General features: G+C 44.1%; 1 protein-coding gene across 1 annotated transcript in view; it reads right to left on the bottom strand.

The window, feature by feature from the left end:
• The window catches only part of ST3GAL6 (ST3 beta-galactoside alpha-2,3-sialyltransferase 6), an 86,905-nt gene extending 78,239 nt beyond the window's left edge, over window positions 1-8,666 (bottom strand). The window contains exon 1 of the mRNA XM_079766834.1: window positions 7,964-8,666. The gene's annotated coding sequence lies outside the window, so the exon portion shown is untranslated. The remainder of the gene's footprint in view (window positions 1-7,963) is intronic.
• Between the last annotated feature and the right edge of the window lie 15,811 nt (window positions 8,667-24,477).

The raw sequence follows: 24,477 nt of genomic DNA, 5'->3' as shown, positions 1-24,477 counted from the left end.
TAAAATATTCTATTGGAAATATTTAGGCCAGCACCATAGAAGGCGCTTTTTTTTTTTTTTTTTAGAAGAGTTTATTTGAGTCAAACTGACAAGATATGCCAGGGAACAAGATCTTGAATGCTCCAGAACATGCTGCTTATATTAAAATAATAAAATAACACAAATAAAGTAAAAATAATATCACATAAAAATATAATACATGAGCCCTCATGCACTGCTGGTGGGAATGCAGACTGGTGCAGCCACTGTGGAAAACAGTATGGAGTTTCCTCAAAAATTTAAAAATGGAACTTCCATTTGACCCAGTAATCCCACCTCGAGGAATGTATCCTAAGAAAACAGAAACACCAATCAGAAAGGATATATGCACCCCATGTTCATAGCAGCACAATTTACCATAGCTAAGATTTGGAAACAGCCTAAGTGCAGATCAGCAGATGAGTGGATTAGAAAACTGTGGTACATTTACACAATGGAATACTATGCTGCTGTAAAAAGGAGGAACTCCTACCATTTGCAACAGCAGGGATGGACCTGGAGAGCATTATGCTAAGTGAAATGAGCCAGTTGGAGAAAGATAAATATCACATGATCTCACTCATTTGTGGAATATAATGAACAACATAAATTGATGAACAGAAATAGATCCAGAGACATAAAAGCATCAAACCGTCAAACCTCGGAGGGAAGGCAGGAGAGGGTGTGAAGTGGGGGAGGAGGGGCGGGGTAAGAGATCAACCAAAGGACTTGTATGTATGCATATACTAGTAAGCATAACCAAAGGACACAGATAATGGGGGGATGGGGACATGTGCTAGGGGTGGAGGGAAAGCCACTGGGAAGAGGTCAATGGGGGGAAAAGGAGACATATGTAATACTTTCAACAATAAAGAATTTAAATTAACTACTTTTGTTCAAACCTGTACACCCCTTTCGCAAGAGTCCTTCGTGCATTAAATGATGGAGGAGGCAGAGATAAGGGATTATGCACATTTTCTATGCTCAGTAGAGCCAAAGAATAAAAAGAGATTAGAGATTTATTTTCAAATTCCTTGACTCCTTTTTATGGTTAATATAAAGTTCATACAAATATAGATAATGTAATATAATATGTAATAATGATCCTATATAATAAAAGGCTAATATGCAAATCGACCGAACGGTGGAATGACCGGTCACTATGACACGCACTGACCACCAGGGGGCAGACGCTCAATGTAGGAGCTGCCCCCTGGTGGTCAGTGCGCTCCCACAGGGGGAGCACTGCTCAGCCAGAAGCCGGGCTCGTGGCTGGCGAGTGCAGCGGCAGTGGCGGGAACCTCTCCTGCTTCTGTGGCAGCGCTAAGGATGTCAGTTGGACATCCCCCAAGGGCTCCTGGACTGCGAGAGGGTGCAGGCTGGGCGGAGGGAGCCGCCCCTCGAGTGCATGCATTTCATGCACCGGGCCTCTAGTAAAATAATAATTTCCAAATATCCACCTTATTTTGAAAGCAGTGTCCCTTATCTCACAAAGATAATTTACAAGAGCATTCCTTTAACTTTTAGAATCTATCAAAATAAAAGTAAATTAGCCCTAGCCGGTTTGGCTCAGTGGATAGAGCGTCGGCCTTCATACAAAAAGGTCCTGGGTTCGGTTCCTTGGTTGCCGTCAAGGGCACAAACCTTGGTTGCAGGCTCCTCCCCAGTTGGGACCCTACTCTGGGCTCATGCAGAAGGCAAAGAATCTTTCTCTTTCTCTTGCACTTTCCCAAAAAATCAATGGAAAAATATCCACTGGTGAGGATTAACCAAAAAATTTTAAATTAATTGCTGTGACTGAAAGCAGTTAAAAATCCACTCAAACTCTAGTTGAATCCCTGGGTTATTACCTCTTTGCTCTTGTCTCACTGCAACTGAATAACCCATTCTCTAATTTTTAAATGCAGTTTTATGACATTATATTGTTTCTATTATATTATAATTATTATACATTACATTATCTAAATTTTATATGAATTTTATATTAAACATAAACAGGAGTCACAAATTTAAAAATAAATCTCTAATATCTTTTTATTATTTGGTTCTGAGCACAGAAAATGTACATATTCCCTTATCTCTGCCGCCCCTACCCCTTAATGCACCAAGGACTCTTGCTAAGGGGTGGACGGATTTGAATAAACACATTTAATTTAGTATTATTTCATTTATTACATTTTATATTATATGATTTTATTTTATATTTTATTTGATTATGTTATTTTATTATTTTAATAAAAGCAGCACCTTCTATGGTGCTGGCCTAAATATTTCCAAAAGAATACTTCCTAAGAAGAAAAGTCCACCAACCTGCCAGAAACAGTGGGCTGATAACCTCTCTGAGGACTAAAATCAGATAGGGCTGGGGGAGGGGAGATGGGCAAGAAAAAACAAATCTAAGAGGCAGAGCCTTTAAATACTTAGGATTTTAAAAATATGAATACAGAATATCTCTAATAACCAAGAGGACGCCCCCTGGAGACATTGTTCTTCCTCAGAAACATCGTCACCAGGAGTCTCACCAAGAGCCTGCCGCGGGCCCCTCTCTTATGCCAACACCTCTCTCAGTTCCCTCAGCAGGCCAGGGCTTCTCCCCACTCCGCCCAGCTCTCCTAAGCTTGCTGAGGAGAGCTTTGTACCCCAGGGCATGTTTGTGTCTCCAACTAGGTTAAATGATACCCATTAGAACCAAAAATAATAACAAGTGTTGGAACTGGAGCAAAGCAAATCTCTACCTACTCAAGGGCATGAAATTGTGTGTGTAAAGATGGTTGGGTGCTATTAAAGAGGGGATGATTTTGTTATTCACATTCCTGGCACACTTATTTCCTCAGTAATGTAACCACAAACCTGACTAACCCAACTCAAATAATCATAAATTACAAATTATGAAAATGAATTGAAAGTTTACTGTATATGAAAACAAATTTGAGTATCCATCCGATGACATTTTCAGACCAGTTTCTTACTTGTCAGTATTAATACACTATAATATTTTCAAAAAGAAAAAAAAAACTTTTCAAAAGCAGAAGCATTTTAATTAATATATACAAATCCACAGGGATGAATTCACCTTTCACCTGTTTTCTCCAGTGGGTAAAGCTTTTGAGATGAAAACCTGATATCTTAACAGTTATAAAGATAATCATAATATTTATAAAGATGTTATAACTGAGCTAATATATTAAGATTGTGAGTTAATCCATGGACATTGCATGAGTCATTTGGCAAATGTTTGCTCAATCTATAATGTTCTGGACAATGCACCAGATACAGGGGGCACATGGGTGATAAGAGGAGACAGAATCACTGCCCTCTCAAATAGAGATGTATTCCAGAGTTTATGCCACTACATCAATCAGTAAGAAACAGATACAAAAGCTGAAGGTGAGTTGTTGTTATATACAGGGTGGGGCAAAATAGGGTGGCAGTTGTGAATTCCCGAAGTACAGAGTTTATTCTTATATTATTATTAAGTATTGTATTATTTTCCACATGAACAGCTGTAAACCTACTTTTGCTCCACCCTGTATAGTAGCGATGGTAAGTCTGTAAGTTAATAAAGGAACAGAGTATCTGGCTAAAGAATCTCAAAAACAATTTTCTCTCTAAAGAGGGTACCAAGCTTCCCAGAGATTAATATACTAGTGATGATGAATTATCCTGGAATCAAAGGCTAACTGATAAAATGCTGGGGCCTGCTCTTCATTCCTAATAAACCAGCACTATTAGGATTTATTGACTTGGACATAAACTTTCATGGTTTAAGAGCTACTGTAAGACGGCCAAGAGCCTCTACAAAGACGAATGGAAATGAAATTTCACAGGCATAGCACATTACCATGTGAAATTTATGAGTCCTGCACATGTCCCCTGAAACTGTACTCTAAAAAGGCCATGAGCCTCCCTTAACCGACTGCACAGAGGGCAGCCTGGGAGAGGGAGTGGGAGTTCAGGAAAAGGCAAGACTTTGGGAATTTTTATATTATCACCTCTTGCAACAATCATTGTCTTTCAAAATATATCAACTATAATATATTTCACTAAATAATTAACTTAATTTTAAATATCTAGCTTCAGATGTCACCAACCAACCCAGAGACTTCTTAGAGACAACTAGATAATCAGTCTGGAGAGCGGTTGAGATACCAAAGCTAGTGATAGAGGGTTTTGTGCATGAAGATGACACTGAATATGTGGATTTATTCCAGAGGACAAGAGGAACACTGTGGAGGGTCCTCTGAGCCCTGCCTGCTTCTCTCTGAGGCTATGCCAGTGCCCTAGGAAGGAGGGAGAAAGAGAAACAGGAAAGTACATTGCCCACTAGGTAAAGACTGAGTTAGTCTCTAATTAAAAATCCCCAGTGTCATCCCCTTCTAATTAAAGCACAATTCAAACTCCTTTCTAAGACCTGAAGGCTTCACATAAGCTGTCTCCTACCTACCTCACTGACTGCATCTCCCCCCCCACCCCCCGCCACCACTTTTGCACTCTTCTTCATCTAGTTCTTCAAAGGCTTCGAATTCATTCATGCCTCTGACATTTTGCAGTTGCTGTTCCCTCTGCTAGAATGCTCTTCCTTCTGCTCTTCACTGGACTGGCTCCTTCTCACCATTCACATCTCAGCAAATATCACCTCCTCAGAGAAGCTTTCTGATTGTCCTAAAGTAGCTACCCAACCCCTTTCTAGGACACCCTGTGCTGTATTGTCTTCATAACACTCATTCTCTCTGAAAGGTGCTTTTTCATTTATTTGCATCTTGTTTAATGACTCTGTTTACCACGTAAGCACAAGCTCTATAAGATCAGGGGCTTTGTTTTGTTCAACACTGCACAGCCTAACCCCGCGACCAGCACCTAGAACTTCTGTTACATGGTGGATACTCAGTAAACCGGTTGAATCTCAAGTGCCACCTTATGGGTGACCATACAGAAAGTCACCCAGGATCCACTGGAAAACCACTTTCTGCTCCCTTGGCAGGCCCACCTCCCAGCACAGTGACTGTGACCCGCAGCCATACCAGCTCCGCACCTGCTTCTGCAACCCATGGAGGTGAGAGTGACCCCGCTTCCCTTGGGAGACTCTCCAGCTTCCTTGCCATCTCCTTATCTGGAGGCCTTATTCTTCTCATCTCCTACAGACCTTTCCATTGTGGGAAAGCATTGCTTAAAGAACCCTTCAAAGACCACCATTACATACTACTGAATAAAATGATGCCATGTGCACACTGAGCCTGAGGTATAAGGGGGAAAAAGAGAAAATAGGTAAGAAGAGAACCTTTCACTCAGTTTTCCAGTGTTTATGACAAGAAGATCGCCTAAGGGTTGGCTGCTCTCCTTCCCTTCTTTCCCAGGGGTCCAGGAAGAGGAAAAGCCCCTGGCCAGGTCCAGAAGGTTGTGGCAGTAAACAGCAGGCTGGCGATCCACTCTGGATAACCAAAAGCTCTCCAAGAAAAAGATATACGAACAAGGGAAAGAGACTCAGATCCTACAAGGGAAAGAGACTCAGATCCTACTTCTCCTTACTCCTTTTACCCTCATCCCCTCCCTCCAGAATCTCATCCCTTCTTATCCTAGTCGCATGGCAGCCAAGCTCCTGACCAAGGCCAAGACACTACTAATTCCCACGATGAAGAATGGTGCATCTGACACCCTGATATGAAACCGAAAGGACAGGTCCTACCGAAACCCTGTAAGGTCTAATGCACACATTCTGTTCCATACGTCAAGCTTGCTCCAAATCAAATACGTTTTTATTTTTAACCCATAAGGGTTTACTTGGAAATTGTGACGTGTGCTGTTATCCATTGCAGTTGGGGATAAACAGGAGATGTCCATGTTATCTGTGAGGGTGAGGATGTATCCCTAGGAAGACTTCTTCCAGGCAAGAAGAATACAATAGGCACTTCAGTGAAACTATATTCAGAATGAAAAGAACTTCTGGAACACAACCCATTGGAGATGACATATACTCCTGAATTTGTCCTGACACAGCACACCTAAGTGGCAGGTCAAAACCGTGGAGAAGACAGAAGACACCTAATGGGTGAAAGCCCGAAGCTGTCAGAAGGAAAGGCAAAGTATGCAGACCACCAACTGAAGGAGCCCTGCCTAAGGTGTAACGAAGAAGTACATGCTGATCAGGGGGTGGAGAAGTGGAGTGTGTAAGGCAAAGGAGAAAGACACGCACACAGAACGAAAGAACTTGTGAGCCACGTAGCCCATGGAGGCTCCTGGAATGGTACAGGGCACAGGTGAAGCAGACCTTCATAGGGTCCGTTCTAAGTCACTTAACCTGGAGCAGTCTTGGGTTTTTAACTATAAAATGGGACTAAACATTCCTGTCTTACGGTGTCGTTGGGGAGATTTAATAGAATAGCTTCTGTGAACACACTGGGGATCACAGTGGTGCCAGGGGAGTTTGGTGCTTTCTTCACCTCCTTGATAATCATAGCCTAGAATGCGCGTTAAACAGATCTCTGGTCCCAGCCTTGGGTAACCAAGTGGTAACCTGTATGGTTAGCAAGTGATGCTTATCAGAGAGATATGGGAAACAGCATGATTTCATTTCTCTGCCACAATGCTCCACCTGCGGTGGAATACATATCTCCAACAGAATAAAACGGCTGCCACTAAGTGCTGGAATGAGAAACCTTGAGAATCACAATTTTCACAAAAGACAGACTGATGTCTTTTAATGGTATGTCTCAGAATGGCATTATTCTGCCAATACTGTCCCTTTCTGAGCCTCAAAGGTTGTTTCTTGTTTGTTTGTTTTTATTGATTTGGGGTATAAGAACAAATTGAATCTGAAACAGTCAAGATAGCAGTTTCCCTTTATTGAACCATTATAAGGCAACCGTGCAGTCTGGGGCCGTGGCCAGAAGGTCACATATCCAGGCCTGCGTCCATCAGAGACCTGGAGGCCAGCGTGGACCTGAGGCCTGAGGGCCCCCGAGCGCGCCGGGCTTCTGGCAGGCCTGCAGCTTCCTCGCCGGGCTGCCAATTCACGCCGCTCACAGCCCGGGCGCCGTGTTCAGGAGCGGCAGCGCGCGTGGTGGCTGACACCCGGCATTCACGATTATAGTATTCTCCTGCCCACTCCCACACCGTCTTTAAACATTGCCTCTGAACAGCAAACACCAACCTCCCGCTCCCAACCACTCTCTCTGCCCTCTCTACCGAAGATCATAAAAGAAGGAACATTGGGTGGCTTGGTTTTTAGTTTCTGGAAATCAGTTTATATAATGTACCGTGAAAGGCAAAATAACAGCACACAAGGAAGGGGGCTGAGATCTCTGCCTCAAAATGGCAAGTTACTGCTCCCTTATCTTGAAAAGTAAAGGCTGCCTGCCTGAACACTGCAGTTTTCTTACCGCCACCCTCTCCCCAAAACCGCCTCGGAGCTCGCTTTGTTAGGTCTAGTTCTATTGTGGCGGGAAGAAGGGTTTTTTGGATTTTTTTTTAAGGTCAAAGACCAGAACCTTGCGCTTTCCCCTGCTCCCACACAGACCTTACACAAAAGAACAACAGTGAGCGAGGAACCCGTCACCTCTCAGGTGCCCAAGCTCCCCTGAAATTAGAAATTGGGTCCCAAGCTGGGTCCTCTCTGCTCTCGGCGCACCTCCGCTTGCCGGCGGGCTCCTCGCCTCTCCCGCCTTCCCGGGCGGGCACGGGGTTCCGAGCGCCCCGCCGGTGCCCCCCTTCTCCGCCCCCTAAACCCAGAATTGGGGGGCGGGGGGGTGAGAACGCTGGCCACTCTCCATGGGCTTGGAGGGAGTGCAGAGGAGCAGTCGGCTCAGCGTGCCCCCACCCCCGACCCTTCCCTTCAGAGGCGGTAAAACCTGGGGATCTGGGCAGCACAGACCCAGGCCACCCCGACCAGCACCCCTAACCTCCCTCACCCCGCAATGCAAACCCACCGCGAGCAGCCAGGGATAATTACCCGCCGAGTCCCAGGAGCGAAGACCGCAAAACCGTGCGGGGTCCCGCGGTCCGGGTCCCGCGGCGCTCACTCCGCCGCCGCCGCTGGCTCCAAGCCGGCTGCTGCTTCTCCCGCGGCGCCTGCAGCATCGGGCCGCCGGAGCGCGGCCGGCGGAAACCGGGGGAAGGTGGCGTGGGTTAGGGGCGGCGTGGGCACGACTCGACCCCCGGGACCTGGCCAGGGAGTAGGGAAGGGCGCGGTGCCGCCCGCAGGCCGGGCGCCCCAGCCGGTGCGCTGCCCTCCGCGCCCGGGTCCAGATGCCCGGCGACTGCGCCGAGCGCCCCGGAGCCGCGGGGAAGCTCCTCCTGCTCCGCGGCCGGCGCCAGATGGGCGGTGGCCTCGGCCGCCCCCAAGTTCGCAGAGGAAGGTGCACTGCGGGGAGAGAGGCTGCGGGGCTCCGGGCCCACTGGGCGGCGAGGCCGGCGCGTAGCCGAGCCCCTACCTTTCGGGCTGGGCCAGCGGCCGCGCGCCCTCGCAGGGCGTTCCGCACCGGAAAATCACCGCGGAGAGAAGGTGGCTGCAGGACAGGGTAAGAGGATCAAGTTCCACAGCCAAGAAGACACTCCCATACCGCCCCGGTTTGTTTGGAAAACTGCCCAGGAGAACGAGAGGGGCAGCCCGGATCCCCCCCCTCCCCCCTTCCCCGCGGCTGGCAGGCGGCAGAAGTAAACACGTTTGCTGGGCGCTAGCGGAGACTTCGGTGACCCTGGGCGGAGCGCGCGGCCCGGTCCCCAGCCCACGGGGACGGTGTTCGGGGAGCTCTAGAATTCATGGACTCCACTCTTCAAGGGCAAATCTTGTTAGTGCTTTTTGTCTTGCGGAGATGCTATTTTAGGGAGAAGAACGAAGGTGGGACGTGCATTTTAACCAGTAGCTCTCCCTTGAGAAAAACATATAATGTCCTCATCCTTGGGTTGCTCTGAATACTTTTTTTAAATTTCAGTGTGTGAGATAATTCATTGTCTAACAACATTCAATTAATAACTCCAGCCTTTGGACACTGAGCATCATAATCACATGCTATCAAATGACGCCAGAGAGAAGGGGCGCGGGCTTGGGTGTGATTCAAAGCGGGCACTGTGTCATGCGCTGGAACCAAGTCCTTCTGTATTTTAACAACAGTCCTAGGAGGCAGCACTTGTTACTGTCTTCGTTTTAGTTAAAAATAAAACAAACAAACAAACAAACAAACAACTGAGAACGTTCAGAAAATCCTTCCTAGACCTTTTCCTTTCTTGAAGTTGCCTTTGAAGTAACACACACAGGTATGGTCATCTTAAAGGTGGCTCCGGAGACAACAGGGTAGTGAAAAACATTTAAAAGATTTATCCTTCTGGGCCAGTTTTTCTTGAGGCTACTTTGATCTTTTAGCTTCTCCTGAATTCCTTAGTATCCTTCCCTCATCCAGATCTTCAGAGTCAATACCGCGGAGCAGGAGGAACTTCCCCGCAGCTCCGGAGGGACTCCGCCTGGTCGCTTGGTCTCTAGGCCCCAGCGCGGAGGGCAGCGCACCGGCTGGCGGGCGCCGGGCCTCTGGGCGGCACTGCGCCCTTCCCTGCTCCCAGGCCTGCGACTCAGCTATATATTTGCATATGTAAATAACCATCCTGTTGATTACGGAATTGCGAGTGCGTGAAAAAGGAATTCAGGTTTCCCGGGAAGCTTACTTGAAACTTTGTAAATGATAGTATCTCCATATTCTACTCGTCCTGTCCTGGCTTCACAGGTGTTAGCAGCCTAGTCTCAGGAGCTACATTTACTCTCCTTCTAGGGGCTGGAAGGGTGGTGGGAGGGTGGGACTAGGGATCCGTAAGTCCTCAGCACATGAATGTGTAAAATATCTCTTTGGTGGAAGCCATAATTAAGACAAATGAAAGAAAATAATTGCAGCATATTATTTAAGAGGGTTAATATCCAGAATATATAAAGGATTCCTATAGACCAGTTTTAAAAAAATGACTATTTAAAAATAAGACCCTTGTCTATAAAGCAAGCAATTCACAAAAGAAATACAAATAGTCCACAAACATGCACAAAGATTCTAGTGTCTTTTTATAACACTATTTAGGAAAATGTAAACAAGGATGAGAAATCAGATTGACAAAACCTAAAAAGATTAACGAGATTAATGAGTTTTTATCGAAGGTGTCAAGGGAACTATTCAAGGAAGTGTAAAGTGGTACTTCCTTTTTAGAGAACAATTTGGTGATTGCTATCAAATTTACAAGGTACTTTTGGGTTTGAATTTCAGAACCCTAATTAAGTTTCCTTAACTTGCTTCCTTTGAAGACAGTTTGACCTCATGCCGACAAGCAAGGTAGGAAAGAGGACAAGGAAGGGGAAAACAGGAAATCTCTTAGCAACTCCCTGCACAGAACACACACACACACACACACACACACACACACACACACACACAATGATAGGGCTTCCTCAGGAGTTGGGGAGGGGGACAGTCTATAAAACTGCCCTGTCTTGGAGCAGCTTGCTCATTCTCTCATTCAGTCAAGAGCGGTGTTAGAAGCCTGGACCCCTGTCCCAGCTGATGGGTCCAGGAGAGAAGGGAGAAGTCCCACTCTCCCCTTTTGTCTGTGGAGATGCTCTCCTAATTTCTACTCCAGGACTGTGACGGACAATTCCATCAAAGCATTACAGATAACTTTATTCAGCCCATTTCTGTAAGTACCACATTAGCTAACATCTTTGTCTCCCTAGGTGGTTTGCAGAGAGAGCTATACTGTTGGGAGTATACTTCATGGGAGTGTTTTTGGAGGATAGATCTCTAAAAGTGAATTGCTGGGAAAAGCGTATGTGAACCTACACTCCAATAATTTCCTAATTTATTTTTCATGTTCATAAATTCACACTTTTAAAGAAAACTCTTTCCACCGCGCTCCTGAAACAGACTGCAAGGCGGAGTCACCATGGTGAGCTGTGAGTGGTACAAAAGCTTCTCTACATCTTCCAAACTCCAGTCTGCGTGTATCCTTCAAACCAGCAGTTTGATTTTCTAGGACTCCATCCTGTAGAAATGATTACATATAAGCACAAAGATAGATATAGGGATGGTCACAGCAGCATTGCGTATGTGGGGAGGAACAAACTGCCCTCTACCCTCAAGGTTCTGGCTGGCCTAATAACCAAATAGACAGGAGACAGACTAGCAAGAGAAAATCAACGAATTTAATACATACGTCTGTATGGGAACCCCATGTACATGAAAGAGTCAAAGACCCCACATGCAGGAAAGGTTCAGAGATACAAAGGGCACATCGGTATATAAGACATCCTGAGCGAGGGATGGGGTCAGGTGCCTGGGGAGTTTGGAAAGCAGGCATTGTCCTGGCCGCTGTGGCTCAGTTGGTTGGGCGTTGTCCCCTGCACCAGAAGGTCTCTGGTTCGATTCCTGGTCAGGGCACATGCCTGGGTGGCGGAGATCCCCAGTGAAGGAGGCAGCTGATTGATATTTCTCCCCTTCTCCTTTCCTCTCTTTCTAAAATCAGTAAAAACATATTAAAAAAAAGAAGAGCAGAACTTTAGTAAATAGAAGTTTGCCCTGCCCTATAGCTAGGTTAAAAAAAGTTATATCTGATAATCTCTTATGGCCTCTAGTTCAAATTCTTCTAGGGAGTAGGGGGTAGGGGGGCTGAATTCTCTCTTGAGCCTTCTGCTAAAAGTTGCCCTTAGCTCAATACATTCTGCATACCACAAAGGCACATCTTGGGGTGACTCATTCTGTTGTGGGGTTGAACCCTGGAGTCAAAAATAAGACCACCGGAGGCTGCTGATGGATTAAAAAGCAGGCAAGGATTTATTGAGCTGGCCAGGACGGCCGCGAGGGCACCACACGCAGGTGGCCACCCTCACGACCGCGCTGTCCCAGGTGTAGGCAGTCCTTTTAAAGGTCCAAACCACAAAAATTTTCCTTTGTTCTAAATTCTGGGAACAGCCTGCAGGGGGGGTCCCAGCCCGTGCTGGACATTATTGGAATGTGGCCCTATCTTGCGAAAGCAGGTTTTTACAGAAGCAGACCCAAGCGGAGTCAGTAATCTCTAAAGGTTATCTACAGTTTATACTCCAGGAGCTACTGAGTCAGTGGGAATCAATCTCCTGTAGTCCTGGTCCACAGGCACAGGAAAATTACCTCTGTGTCTCCAGGTCTCAGTCTGGAAGCTGAGGTAACCACCCTATTGTCCAAGCAAGCAAGTGCGTGCAGAAGCCAGAATAGCAGGGTTAAAATTCAAACAGCAGTTTTTACCTAAGTCTGGTTGCTACCATACTTCAATTCTGGAACCTCACACTTGTAATTCTAAAAAACAGGAAAATAGTGCCCAGGAATACAGTGACTGATAAGATTATGGTATATCCTACTACTGAATGAAGCTATTACAAAGCTATTATAAATGTACATATACATATATTGGGATGATAGCTACTGTATATTGGTTTTAGAAGTTTTACATTTAGGAAATATTTACTGTGTGACTCATTTAGATCAAGCAGAAAAATAAAGAACCAGTGATATGTGTGGATATATTTGTGAAAACATAGGAAAAGGTTCTCAAGGCTACACACCAAAATGTTGACAGATATTTCTTCTAGAGAGTGGAATTATAGGGGCAGAGAGGGAGTGAGGGAGGACTTTTGCTGTTTACTCTAAGTATTTCCAATAATTTGAGCTTTTTATAGTGCACATGAATAACTTTTGTAAGTTTTTTTTTAAAGATGTGTTTGGGAAAAGAAAATACAAAAACAAGAAACAAAATGAAAACGCACTGGTGTTTTGGCAAAATTTTGAACTCTAACTTGGTGATTCTCTATCTGCATGCTCATCATCCTATATAATGCATTTTTTTTTTCAGTCAAGAAAGATCAAGATAGAAATACCAGGTGAAGACAAAACAAACTAAAACCCTTACAGCAACATTGAAAGAATAACAAGAAAATCTACATGAATCTTGTTTTTATTTTGCAGTGGGGAAAAAACTAGGTGTGAAAGAAGCTTGAAGAAAAAAGTAAAACATTTTACTTCATAAAAAATTGCAGTTTCTGAATGACAAAACACACCAAGAAATAAAAAGACAAACTGGAAAAAAAAATATTTGCAACACATGACAAATGTTTAATTTTCATATTATACCAAGAGCTCTTTGGGGAAAATAATATAGAATGTAATAGAAAAATAGGCCAATTACATGGACAAGCAGCTCTCTGAAGGGAAAAATAATATAAATATTATTTAATTAAACATATATGTATGCCTACTCTGTTTTAGGCACTAAGTATGTATGCGGCAGTAAAGGAAGAAAACAGATAATAATTCTTGCCCCTATGGAATTTTCATTCTAGTGGATTTGAAGAGTCTTCACTTCATTAATCAAATTTAAAGTTATGTATGACTTGCACTTATTGGTAAAAATTATGATTATTAAAACGAATTGAGGCCCTGGCCGGGTAGCTCAGTTGGTTAGAGCATCATCCCCATATGTCAAGATTGTGGGTTCGATCCCCAGTCAGGGAACATACAAGAATCCATAAAAGTGGAACAACATATCAAAGTTTCTCTCTCTTCCTATCACTCTAAAAATAAAAAATAAAAATTTTAAACTCATTGTGGAGATACAGGTACTTTCCTGTGCTGTTGATGGGAGTACAGATTGATGCAGCATTTTTGGAGGATATTTTAGCAATTACAACTTTAAACATTTATATACTTTAATGCAGAAATGCCTCCAAAAGAAACGTCTGTAACAATTTCCTTGCACAATTATACAAAGTTGTATATAAGAACTACCATTTAGATATTGCTTATAATCTAAAGGTAAACTAAATCTAAATGTAATCCAGTAAGGGGTTGGAATTACAGTGTCATGTATACCATAGAATTCTGTTTAGTTCTATACCTAATGACTTGGAATAATGTCCAACATACTACTAAATTAAGCAGAATGCTGCAAAACAGGTTAGCTTGTAATCCTGTTACTGTTACATGTAAAAAATAATAGAAACAATAATGATAGTTATAATGAAGCTTACATTAGCACACAAACAGACCGTATCTGAAGGAACACACACAGCTGTGAACTTTAGCCACCTCTAGAGGATGCACTCAGGGGAGACTGAAAATTATACATTTCTGAATGTTTTATTTCCACAAAAAGCACCTACTATTTGTAACTGTATAAAAGATAGAATTTTCAAAACATTTAGGTTTTAGGAATTTTCACATGGATTGCTCAGAGATATGCCTAATTGAGCCTGTTGGGGAGTGGGAGGTCAATGGGTTTCCTGAGAAGGCATGGCAAAGGCTATGTTGTTAAGGGCTGGTTGTGCACCATTTTCATCAGAACCTTGATACAGTGACAGTGGTTTTGGTTTCTACTGTTCTCAACCTCAGAATTAAAGGAAATCCCCCACTGCCAAACTTCACATCACCAATAGGTATTTATGAGAGAGTGACTTGTTGAGCCAAGAGACATTGGGATACAAACTTGGTTCTGGAGAGTCCACCGGGATCCACTGCTGGTGCATATCTAGGAACCTCTCCCTTCCTTTTGCCATTATACCTGAAGATAAACAGAGGGAAAAAGAAAGGCAATGAGGAGGCCACTGGATACACTTAAATGTGAGCTCATATTTATTACTAGAGGCCTGGTGCATGAAATTCGTGCAAGGGTAGACCTCCTTCCACCGGCTGCCGGCACCAGCTTCCCTCCAGCTACCGGCACCCGGGACTCGGGCTTCCCCCAGCCTGGCCTGGCACTGTCCGAGTCCGCCACCACCCCTCCTCCTTCCCCCTCAATTGATTGCCCTGCCGGTTGGTGGCCTGGGCCTCCCTCTGTGGGGTGATTGTGGGGCAATGGCAGGCCCCCAGACCAGTCACATCATACCCGCCTTGGCTGGCCTGGCACCAGTGTGTGTCATAGTGTGGTGGACCAGAAGGTCATCAGGACGGTCGTTCTGTTGTTTGGTCAATATGCATATTATGCTTTTATTATTATACCAGAGGCCCGTTGCATGAAGATTCATGCAATAAGCCTTCCTTCCCCTGGCTGCCGGCAACGGACAGCACCCGGGACCCAGGCCGCAGCGGAGCCAAGCCTTCAGCCTTCAGGCTTGGCTCTGGCCACAGCGGAGCCTTCAGTCTTCAGTCTTCAGTCGTCAGTCTTCGCTCAGGTGGAGCCTTCAGTCTTCGCTCCGTGCCTGTGTATGCAAATTAACCCATCATCTTTGTTGGGTTAATTTGCATACTTACTCCTGATTGGCTGGTGGGTGTCATGGAGGTATGGTCAATTTGAATCTTTCTCTTTTATTAGTGTGGAAGAATATAGGCCTGGTGCATAAAATTCATGCTTGGGGGTGCGGGGCGTTCCTCAGCCCAGCCTGCACTCTGCGGGATCCCTGTAGGATTGGGCCTAAACCAGGAGTCAGACATCCCTCTCGCAATCCGGAACTGCTGGCTCCTAACGGCTCGCCTGTCTGCCTGCCTGATCACCCCTAACCCGTCTGCCTGCCTGCCTGATCGCCCCTAACCACTCTGCCTGCCTGCCTGATTGCCCCTAACCACTCTGCCTGCCTGCCTGGTCACCCCTAACCACCCCTGCCTGCCTGCCTGCCTGATCACCTCTAACCACTCTGCCTGCCTGCCTGATGCCCCTAACTGCTCACCTGCCTGCCTGATTGTCCCTAACTGCTCACCTGCCTGCCTAATTACCCATAACAACTCGTCTGCCTATCTGATCGCCCCTAACCACTCACCTGCCTGCTTGATCACCCCTAACTGGTCGCCTGCCTGATCACCCCTAACCACTCACCTGCCTGCCTGATAGCCCCTAACCACTCTGCCTGCCTGCCTGATTGCCCCTAACCACTCTGCCTGCCTGCCTGATCGCCCCTAACTGCCTCTGCCTTGGCCCCCACCACAGCAGCTTCATCCAGAAGGACATCCAGAATGACATCCGGAAGGTCGTTTGGCTGTCTGGTCTAATTAGCATATTATGCTTTTATTATTATAGACTAGAGGCCCAGTGCACGAATCTGTGCATGGGTGGGGTCCCTCGGGGTGGTCTGTGGAGATCAGGCCCCAGCTTGTGCCCCCAACCTTGCAGCCCCACCTGGCACCACCAGCCTCACAGCCCCACAGCCCCACCTGGCACCCTGCCCTGGCCTGGTGTCGACCCTTCACCTGCTCCACCATCCCTCCTGTCATAGTGAGCGGTCAAACTCCCAGTCTCCTGGTTGAAGGACCACCCAAGGGGACAATTTGCATATTAAGCTTTTATTATATAGGATACTCTTGCCAGACACTAATTGATTTTACATAGATTATATTTATTACACATAGCACTCCTATGAGCTAAATATCATTATCCCCACTTTCCAAATAAGGAATTAAAGACTCAGGGAAATTGCATAATTTGTCCAAGGGCTTAGAACTATTATATGTCAACGCTGGGATTAGAACCCAGATTATACTCCAAAGCCCCGTTTTCACACCAGGCCATGATGCCTTCATCTCATTCAAGAGATGAAGGATGTGAGAAAATCAATGAGTATTATTGCTAGGGTGTGACTTTTCGGGCAAACACAACCATGATAAATCAAATGGGAATTTTTTGAAAGCTTAATTTAGCCTTTTGTGCATGGGTATCAAGCTAGCGACTAGGATGGAATTGCAGTCAATTCCAGCCCCCTTTGTTCCCATTCTGGTTCCCCAAAACCAGAATGTTTTCTCCAGAGATATAGAATGTGGATTCCTGAAACATTTCTTCAGGACCCCAGTCATCTCTTCTCCTCCCCATCTCAGCTCTCTCTTTTACACCTGGACTCACTTTGGGGGATATATGCCGTTTTTAGGGAAATGATAGCCTCAGAAGCAGTGAAATGGCATCAGGGTCATCACAGAGAAGACACCTTCAGCAGCCTCCAAAGAGCATGCAAACTCAGTACTTCAAGTCTTCATTTATCTTCCTCATCAGGAAGAGCTTATTACACCACAGGACACCGTGAATGCAAGAGAGCCAGTGAAGAGCTCTAGATACAGGGAGCACTTACAAATAGCTGAAGTAGAAATAAAATGAAGAGTTAAAGCTGACCAATGTTTCCCAGTGGTTTAAACTAGTAATCTGTTTTACTACAATTTTTGTTTTTACAATATCCTTTTGTAACCTTTTAATTAATTTATATTCTGTGGTCAGAATGCCAATATTGGCAGCAGATTTTCCAAATCTTGCACATACATGACAATATACTAACCATCCAAGCAGCTATCTGCAGTGCTTCAAAGGTGGTAAAGTAAATACTGATAACCTTTGTCTTCATCATCAGTTTAGCATTATTTCATAAAATTGAGGTCCTTCTGAATCCCTGCCTACAGGACTAAAAAGAAGCAAGTATAATTTTGTTTTTGCTTGGAGAGCGGGAAGGGAGTAGGCAGAATTTAACTGTATGCCTCTGTGGCTATCACATGACAAATTAATTTAACCAAGACTTGGGACTCACAAAATTTTGTGTAACTTTTAAGAGTTTTATTGGATATAGATTAAAAAGCTTAATACCATTGACTTTCCTGGGCCCTGAGAACTGAGTCCTGCCACGGAGAATCTAATTTCTCATACAACATCCTAATCCACAGGCTGGAAAACAATAAAACTCCAATACCAACTATTTGGAAGTTGTCCCTAAAGTTTACTTAATTCCAAGACGATCCACAAATTCATCTGTACATTGCTTCAAAAAGTGTGCAAACCCCTTACAGTTCAGCTCCCTCCCTCCCTCTCCCCTACCCCCTTCCTCCCTACACACACTATATCTGAGATCTCTCCACTCACCACTTCCATAGAGGGACTTGGGAGTCTTCTATTTCTAGCTCTGACTACTTTTTGAAATCTCAGTCTTTTTTTTTCAATAGCAATACGTTTACTTTTCACACAAGGTGCCATTGCAGGTAACCACCAGAGAACAGTTTTCAGACACGCAGAATTGGACAAAGGCATGTTAGCGTGCTGCCTCATGGTACATGGAAAACTGGGGGACATCTCCAGATGCAATGTCTAGGAAATAAAACGGGCTAATGCCATTTGTTGGTATGTTTATGAATCACTTAAGAGTGTTGTTACAGGCTATCTTTACCTGAGAGCAGAATTGCAACCACTCTGACAACTCCTAAATTCAGGTCCTGTGAAGGGTACAACAGGCAAGCAAGAGACAGATACCATGTCCCATTCCGAAGAGACACTGAATCGCCACCCGGCTTGGCACATTTCAAGAGTTGATAAAGCCATCTTAATAGCTTCAGGTTGAGTTTCACTTGCCCCATAGGTTGGCCATCAGCATAACTTGGAATTTCTGAAACAGTAGATGAATAAGCCTAGGGTTTAAAAAAACAGTGTCCATATGACAGAATTGCTACTTCACAACTTAGCCCAGTTTCTACCTGTTGTCCTGCAAAAACCTCTCATCTAGTGAATTTTAGTGAAAGCCTCTAGCAATTGTAACAAATGTTTCCTAACCCAGTTCTAGATCCTAAGTATCAGAAACATGTCTGGTTTGCGTTCAGAGATCATAATAATCTGGCCACTCAGTGCATGTATTAAGTACTTGCTATATGCCAGGCACTGTTGTAGGTGCTAGGAAAAGTGTAACAGTGAGAAAACAGACACAAATTCTTGCTCTCCTGGAGCTTATCTTCTAATAACAGTGTCCCAAAAGAGTCCTCAAACTTCACCTGTTGAGCCTTTCATCTCCATTTCACCTGTGCGTCCCTCTCACATAGCGTTCATTCCGCCCATCCCAGGCCCAGGTTCCCTGAGCCACCGCATCAGACGTCCCAGACCTAGAACTGCTCTCTGTGATAATAGCTGAGGACCCATGACTCACTCTTCCACTTCACATTCTTAGGCAAATCTCCCAAACTCCACTCAAGCTTCCTTCCCTTTCTCTCTAGAACACCCTGCTTCCCTGCACCCTGCCCCCCAACACAAAGACAGTAGTGGACTCCACCTTCCCTGCCTTCATTGGTCTAGGCTTTGAAAACAAAAGTGACATAGGTTAAGTTCTCATCTAAGGATCTGGTCTATGTGTGCTTTCCCCTGTGATGAAAAAGGCAAGAGCCAACAGAACACCAAAGCTTGGGTTCCTTCTTTTTTTTTTTTAATTAATTAATTTATTTTTAAAATTTATTTATTGTCTAAAGTTTTACATATGTCTACTTTTCCCCGGCTTGACTCTCCTCCCCACCCACCCCCCCCAGCCATTCCCACCCCGGGCAAGCCCCCTTGGGTTCCTTCTTGAGATGAAGGAGGGATCAATATTTACAGCAGGGGTACAATGGGGCAACATAAAGAGGTTTAGGACAAATTCTTACTAACAGGGATCTAACAACACAAGGCAGAGTGTGGCAGCCCCAAATGAATAAAAGGCCTGGACAGACGTGGGAGGCCAGGTGCAGCAGAAAGAAAGTAAAGTTTGCTGAGCATTGAGGAAGAGATTCGTAATTATTCTCACATTTAATAGTAACAACCCTGAGAATTAAATATTATTAAGATAATATGGAGATTTAAAGAGATAATCACATTCAAACTTGGGTCTGGGTAGGTCCAAAGCCCTTAACCACACATTCATTTGACAGAGGGAGAGGGATCTAATGCTTTTGATAGAAAATCTCTCAATTGACTCTGACATACACAGGAAAAAATTTAACTGAACAGAACAAATAACAATTAATTCAAAATTTTATGTTTTTAATTCTTTTTAAAAGTTTTTAAACTAAATTTCAAATTTTCTATTACCATATTTTCCAGCGTATAAGACAACTGGGCGTATAGAAGATTTTCCTGGGTTAAAAAGTCGTCTTATATGCCGGAAAATACGGTATATTGGCATTTCTATTTTTTTTTCTAGTACAAATTATGCTCTTCTTACTGTCCTTAAAAATTCATTTAGGCTCTGGTTTTATGACTAAGTTGGTTGGAGTGTTGTCCCATATACCAAAAGGTTGCAGGTTTGATTCCCAGTCAGGACACATGCCGGAGTTGTGGGCTGGATCCCCAACAGGGGGCATACAGGAGGCAGCTAATCAATGTTCTGCTCTCACATCAATGTTTCTCTTTCCCTCTCCCTTCCTCTCCTCTAGAAATCAATAAAGTGTTCTTTAAAAAAAAAAAAAGAAGAGAATGAGCACCAGTTATTCATTCACTTAAACATTTGTGAAGCATTCACCATGTGCCAGGCATGTGCCAGGCACTAGGCAAGGAGAACTCCACGTGGGGGGCAGATAAGAACTCTATAGAGTGTTGTGCTTATGAGCCAGGACTCTGGAGTCTAATCATCTGGTTTTGAATCCTGGCCTCATCATTTATTCCCTGTGTGACCTTACCAAATTGCCTAATCCAGTGGTTCTCAACCTTTCTGATGCCGCGAACCTTTAATACAATTCCTCATGTTGTGGTGACCCCCAACCATAAAATTATTTTCATTGCTACTTCATAACTGTAATTTTGCTACTGTTATGAATCGTAATATAAATATCTGTGTTTTCCGATGGTCTTAGGCGATGCTGCTAGCGGTTGAGTGGCTACACAACAACACTGCACTAAGGTACAAGGTCCAACTGGGCAGAGGCAACATCCTGGTGGGAGACAAGCAATCACTGAAGAGGATGTTGCAATAATCTGTTAACCATTCTCTGCTATTCTTTGTTGAGAAAGGTGAGGGTGTGGGGTGAGCAGTAAATTATGCTCCACATTCTTCAAATGAGTAAGTGCTACAGGGTGGGGTTGACGGTCAGTCAAGCAGTAGAAGAGGGTGAAAATCCAGGCTGGTTATAGACCTTCGTGCCTATGGAAAAGCACAGCGCTGGTAGAAGAGAAAGGGAACATTAACATGCCCACAAGCAAGTACAAGAAGGAGAGCCTTCTTTCTTTTTTTCTTACTGGTAAGTAAGACCGGAAACAGCATGTTGGTGTGTTCCTTGTTGCAGTGGCAGCCGCCGCGCTGGCTTTCACAAAGCACGATTTCTGTAATGTGGTCTATTGGTTAGGCTGCTCAGTGCGGGAGCACAAACGTGAGGCTGACCATTATTGCTGGAACCAGGTCTCTCACAGAGGCTCGAATAGGTGGCATCGGCACCATCAGGTGCTTCGGTTAAAGCTTCTGGAATATGCAATGGTGTGATTGACAGGTTTTTGGCTATGATGTTCTTGTACATGTAAACTTTCGAAAAAGCTGGAGATACACAGATGAGGAAGATTTTGGTTTAGAGCCACAAAGTTCCTCGCACCAGCCACAGATACCTCTGCCTACTTCCTTACACGTCCTTTTGCTGAGAAACCATTCCAACGCTGAGTTTACGTCAGTGATGGCGAACCTATGACACGCGTGTCAGCACTGACACACGTAGCCATTTCTGATGACACGCGGCCGCTGAGGCAGCCGCATGCCGGGGATGAAACATTTGCTGCTCCTGAAGATGAAACATTTGCGACTAGAGTCTTGGAGTTAGACTCTAACTCCAAGACTCTAGTCGCAAATGTTTCATCCTCCCCTATTAGACACTATGTGCCGGAGGTCTGTAGGCCAAAACAACAGAAGTCTGGCACAGAGCGTCTAGTTCTGGGACTTCCGGTTAAGCCGGGATTTTTGCCCTCACTTCCGCCGGCAGAGCAGGGAGCAGTGGAACACAGCAGGGGATGCATCTCTGGGGGCCCTGCCATTACCAGTAACCAAATAACAGTTAACCACAGCAACCATTATCTACTGTTCTGGGGTGTCATGGATTTCTAATCCATCATTACTGAGATAAGTGACGGGGAGGCTGGGAGAGGCGAGGGTTTGTGGCGTGCTATGGGTGCTGTTTCCCGCCATTAGAAATAGCGGCAGCCATTTTAATTCACATAAGGAACACCATCTTGCTCCATAGTGCAGACTCCATTTCACCACTGTTACTGTTGTGCATCCTTATTAACCCCTATTTCTGCTTATTAACCCTGCCCTTTCCTAAAAGACAGTTATATGCACCATTTTGTGGTTAGTTAGGCTAGTTAACCCCTAATTGCCTGCAGGCCTAACAAGCTATCTATAATTCTATCTTCTGTCACTGCCCCCCCTGATGGAGAACCCAAAAAATAAAAAAACTAAGGTTAAGTAAAGGAAGTGGTAGTAGCAGTGGCCGACCCTTTCAAGAGACATGGACCGAGATGTATGGCTTTATAGAAAAAAATGGCAGATCATTTTGCGTTCTATGTACTGAAATGGTAGTAAGCAGAACGTGGAATATAAATAGACATTTTGAAACTAATCATTCCCAGCTCTTGGAAAAAAGTGAGGATGAAAGGAAGGAAAACATTTCCAGGCAGCTACACCTTTATAAGAGCCAATCTAATTCCATCCTTAAATTTATGAAAGGCTCTACAAATTTAACATCTGCAAGTCTGAGCATTGCTCACTCTATAGCTCAGCATGGAAAAGCGCTCAGTGAGGGAGACTTTATTAAAGAAACTCTCCTAAGATGTGCACCAGTTCTATTTCACCATATGCAGAATAAAGATGCAATTATTAAGAGAATATCTGAGTTACCACTCAGTAGAAATATCGTAAAAGACCAAATAATGAGACTGAACACAAACATACATCAATTAAAGAGAGACATAAGGAAGTGTAAATATTTTTCGATCTCTCTTGATGAAACTACTGATGTCACATCACATGCTCAGTTGGCCATTATTGGTCGATATTCTGATGGTCTCACAATGAGAGAAGAGTTGATAAAGTTAGTATCAGTGTCAACAAGTAAATCAGGAAGCGAAATATGTAAGGTTGTTATTCAAACATTTCGTGACCTAAGCATTGATATCTCTAAAGTTGTGTCAGTGATGACAGATGGGGCACCAAATTTGGTGGGGGGAAAAGTCGGATTTGTCAAATTGTTTACAGAAGCTATTGGACATCCGATTGTGCCTTTTCATTGTATTATCCATCAAGAGGCTTTATGTGCCAAGGCAGGATTCACCAACTTAAACAACTTAATGTCAGTTGTTACAAAAATAGTTAATTTAATAGCTGCTCGCCCCCTTCACAAGCGAGAAATTTCAGCACTTTTACTGGAGGTTGATTCCACCTACAGTGGACTGCTGATGTACAATAATGTAAGATGGCTGAGCCGAGGCAAAGTTCTTGAGCGCTTTGTGGAGTGCTTTGAAGAAATTAAGGTATTTCTTGACGATAAGAATCTGGGAAACTTTTCTCAGCTTAATGATGATAAGTGGGTCAACACCGTGATGTTTTTTACAGATCTCCCTGTTCATATTAATGAACTAAACTTAAAGTTACAAGGTTTTGGCAAAAGTATTGACATTATGTTTGGATACATAAAAGCTTTTGAAAGTAAAGTTAAAATTTTCAAGCCAGATGTAGAAACTAAAACTTTTAAGTATTTTCCTCGAGTAACAAAGTATTTTGAGAAGGCCAGTACAAAGTGAAATGGAACTCTTGCATATGAAGTATCAGCATGTTTTAGACTTGTTACTTGACCAGTTTAGTGATAGATTTAGTCAATTTAGAAGTCTAGAACAGATCATGAAAATAATTAAGTATCCTGATGTAGTAGTCTACAGTAGTTTGGAATTAAATGGTTTCCAATGGATGCAAATTGATGATTTGGAGATGCAACTTGCAGAATTTCAAGACAGTATCTGGGCTCAGGTGTTTGTCGACTTGAGGTCAAAGCTTGAGAATCTGGAAAGGTGCCGCTTGGAGAATCAAGAGGAGTGCCACTACGAACAGGAAATTTGGAGTGCCTGGAACCGACTACCAGACACTTTTAGCACCCTGAAAAATGTAGCAATGGCTTTACTCACAATTTTTCCCTCTACATACTTTTGTGAGGCCTTATTCTCAGCGTTAGATAATATCAAAACCAACAAAAGAAACAGATACACAGATGAAGTTAGTAGCGCTTGCCTGGGCCTGAAGTGTACAAAATCCCAACCTTCAATTGAAGATTTAGCCAATGAAATTCAGCAACAAAAAAGTCACTAATAGGAAGGTTAGTTAAAGAATTCCCCCTCCCTCTCACTTATCTTAGTTCACAGCACCCCACACAAGCTAAATAATATCAAGACCAACAAAAGAAACTGACTGACGGATGAACAAAGAAGTCACTAAGCAGGTAAGTTAAATATTTAGTTTTTGGTTTATTAAATACAATTATATATAACAATTATACATTTATGTTATTTAAACTATAAATATCGCGAAATAATGTTTTTTCCTCAAAGTGACACACTACCCGAGTTATGCTCAGTTTTTTGGCGAAGTTTGACACACCAAGCTCAAAAGGTTGCCCATCACTGGTTTACATACTGTGGTTGAGAGAAATGATCCGCCCACCACCATGCACCCTCCCTCTTCCTCCGTGTGCATCTCACAGCAGCAGAGGTCGGCAGGGAGGTTGTCTCTGCGTCCTCTCATCAGGGAAA

The sequence above is a fragment of the Cnephaeus nilssonii genome, assembly GCF_951640355.1.
Source record: "Cnephaeus nilssonii genome assembly, chromosome: 3".
Lineage (NCBI taxonomy): Eukaryota > Metazoa > Chordata > Mammalia > Chiroptera > Vespertilionidae > Cnephaeus > Cnephaeus nilssonii.
This window is presented reverse-complemented; position numbering and strand designations above follow the sequence as displayed.